The 3,457-nt window shown below is 35.4% G+C and overlaps 1 long non-coding RNA gene across 1 annotated transcript; it reads right to left on the bottom strand.

The window, feature by feature from the left end:
• Positions 1-912: 912 nt before the first annotated feature.
• LOC138929606 (uncharacterized) lies at positions 913-1,628 on the bottom strand. Its single transcript, XR_011445845.1, has 2 exons — positions 1,125-1,628; positions 913-1,063 (listed from the first exon to the last, which is right to left on the bottom strand). It is a non-coding gene; the product is annotated as an uncharacterized lncRNA (long non-coding RNA).
• Positions 1,629-3,457: the final 1,829 nt, after the last annotated feature.

Below are 3,457 nucleotides of genomic sequence, written 5' to 3' on the forward strand. Positions count from 1 at the left end.
ATACATTTGCATACTCAATTGTAAATTTGTAAACAAAAAGTTCACAACTCAGCTAATAATGCATGTATCCACGGCAGAATTTGTACTTATATTAGTTTTTACACGGCTTATACATTTGCATACTCAATTTTAAATTTGAAAACAAAAAGTTCACAACTCAGCTAATAATGCCTGAATCCACTTCAGAATTTGTATTTATATTAGTTTTTACACGGCTAATACATTTGCATACTCAATTGTAAATTTGTAAACAAAAAGTTCACATCTCAGCTAATAATGCATGTATCCACGGCAGATTTTATATTTAAATTAGTTCTTACAATGCTAATACATTTGCATACTCAATTGTAAATTTGTAAACAAAAAGTTCACAACTCAGCTAATAATGCCTGAATCCACTTCAGAATTTGTATTTATATTAGTTTTTACACGGCTAATACATTTGCATACTCAATTGTAAATTTGTAAACAAAAAGTTCACATCTCAGCTAATAATGTCTGTATCCACTTCAGAATTAGTATTTATAATAGTTTTTACACGGCTAATACATTTGCATACTCAATTGTAAATTTGTAAACAAAAAGTTCACAACTCAGCTAATAATGCCTGAATCCACTTCAGAATTTATATTTATATTAGTTTTTACACGTCTAATACATTTGCATACTCAATTGTAAATTTGTAAACAAAAAGTTCACAACTCAGATAGTAATGCATATATCCACTTTAGAATTTATATTTAAATTAGTTCTTACAATGCTAATACATTTGCACACTCAATTGTAAATTTGTAAACAAAAAGTTCATAACTCAGCTAATAATGCCTGAATCCACTTCAGAATTTATATTTATACTAGAGGACCCGGCGAACTTTATCTCGCCCCAACTGCGACTGATTAAAACAAATTAAATTGAGACGTTCCGTTTTTACTTTGACGTACATGTCACAGTACTGTTGAAACAAACGGCGGTATCTTAACAGATGATTGTCAACATCTAGTCGAATCATCAATCGATAGGCATAAAAATTCATAGAGTTGACCTTCTTATTCGTTTCTTCTCCTAGAATTTGAATTCAAACTTAGTTGTAGAATCAAAACGAAGTGATGACTTGTAAACAAACCTGTCGTTGGATTGACCATCTTTATGTTGAAGTGATACCCATCTTCTCCACGACAGAACATTAACGGATATTGAAGAGCATCATGTGACCGATGAGTCTCATAAACTCGCTGCACTTGGCCATTATCCCGACGGTTAAAAACAATATCGCGTTATTCCACATTCTCGCCAACAATCACCACTGCGTGTTCATTGATAGTGAGAGCGTTAAATTGTCTTGCATGGCTACCAGTGGGTCTTTTGTCAGCGCTGATAATGATTTTATGTTCGTCATAATGCATTATATCCAATGCGGTTTTAAACAATCTGACCAATTCATTATGCTCATAGAGAAGGTTTTGCAATTGTTGAATAGTTTCACGTTTAGTTGCAGTAAAAATTGCACAGCGGTGATTTAGTTCAACTTCCGAATCACCAATGAAATAGATCTGAAGGAATTTATGATCTTTGTTTTGTGGTGGTAACAAAGCGCCCGCTCGGTGGTGAATTTGCCCTTGAATCTGAATGTTGGGATGCAATTTTGAAAGAATATGATAATAAAGAGACGCCATTACCTTATAACTTGGATTGTAGCCTGATTGTTGAACAACCTCGGCTCCAAAAGACGTCATTTGAAAGCATCCGTTATATTTTTGTGCAAGCTTCAGGAAACTGTTTGATTGGGCTGAGTTTCCATATAGTAGCGAGTACAAAGGCTCTGGTGGATGAGCCAAAACGGGCAATTTTATTTTGCCACCTGCACAGCATAAGCCGGGGGTTTCCAACCGAAACTTCAATGCATTACAATGCTGACATACAACAGATAATGAACCAATAACAACGCACGTAAGATCCTTGTAGGATGTTTCAGGATTGTATGCGAATGCAGCGCGATTCAAGTTTTCATTTGCGGCTCGTCTTCCTCTATTATTTTGTCGGGCTTGAGGTGGTCTTTGTGCAGCGCGAAGCTGTGCCATTTGGGCACGTATCGATGCATTTACTTCTGTACGTTCCTCTTGCGTCCGACTATTACGGAAATTCTGATTATTTATTGCATTGCGTGAACGCCGCCCAAGATTTGATCGTCTAACAGCAGGCATTACTTCCAATTGTTTAAGCTCACTTTGGTAATGCTTCGTTAACTCGATTTTTTTGTTTAAATATTTTTTTACCGAGTTCATTGATACACAATTTCAACGCAGCTATGATCTTTGTAGGGTGTTTCAGAATTTTACATACAACAGTGTGTCCATCTGTTGAGCCGATAGCGACCTTTCCGGAAGGACTTCCCAAAATTTTCTTATGTTATAACCTTTTTCTGGCAATTACAAAAAACTGAAAAAAAAATTGAGCCAAATCGGCCCAGTCGTTCTCTTGTGATTTGATCCCTAACATTTTTTGTCTCCATTTTTATATATATAGATTAGTTTTTACACGCCTAATACATTTGCATACTCAATTGTAAATTTGTAAACAAAAAGTTCACATCTCAGCTAATAATGCATGTATCCACGGCAGATTTTCTATTTAAATTAGTTCTTACAATGCTAATACATTTGCATACTCAATTGTAAATTTGTAAACAAAAAGTTCACAACTCAGCTAATAATGCCTGAATCCACTTCAGAATTTATATTTATATTAGTTTTTACACGTCTAATACATTTGCATACTCAATTGTAAATTTGTAAACAAAAAGTTCACAACTCAGCTAATAATGCCTGATTCCACTTCAGAATTTATATTTATACTAGCGGACCCGGCGAACTTTATCTCGCCCCAACTTCGACTGATTAAAACAAATTAAATTGAGACGTTCCGTTTCTACTTTGACGTACATGTCGAAACACTACTATTGAAACGTCTTCAATCAATACGCATAAAAATTCATAGAGCTGACCTTATTCCTATCTTCTCCTAAAAATTTTAGGCTAAAATTTGAATTCAAAATTATTGAGAATCAAAAAGAAGTGATGACTTTTAAACAAACCAGTGAGTTCAAAAATTATGTCGGATAGTTGGTCGCTTCATCCTCGTCGGTCACGCTGTCAACGGATCTGTATGAATGCAGTTCTCCGTCGATTTGACTTTGAATAAGGAAATTCAAACTATCTACGTCCTTATTCTTCGCGGCTAGTATTGCCCGTTCACTAATCCAATCGAGATTTGTATAATTTTGTGCTATGTCGGGAAACACCTTTGTGATGAGTTCCTCTTTTGATGATGTGAACTCGCAAAAATTTGCTGGGAACGATATTAGTCCAGTCGAAACATCAACAGGAATTTCACCATTGCCGAGCGCCAGCAGTTGTCTCGAGAATTCAGCAGCGGATGGGTCATTCTGCAATGCGACTC

The sequence above is a fragment of the Drosophila kikkawai genome, unplaced genomic scaffold (assembly GCF_030179895.1).
Source record: "Drosophila kikkawai strain 14028-0561.14 unplaced genomic scaffold, DkikHiC1v2 scaffold_77, whole genome shotgun sequence".
NCBI classification, from domain to species: Eukaryota; Metazoa; Arthropoda; class Insecta; order Diptera; family Drosophilidae; genus Drosophila; species Drosophila kikkawai.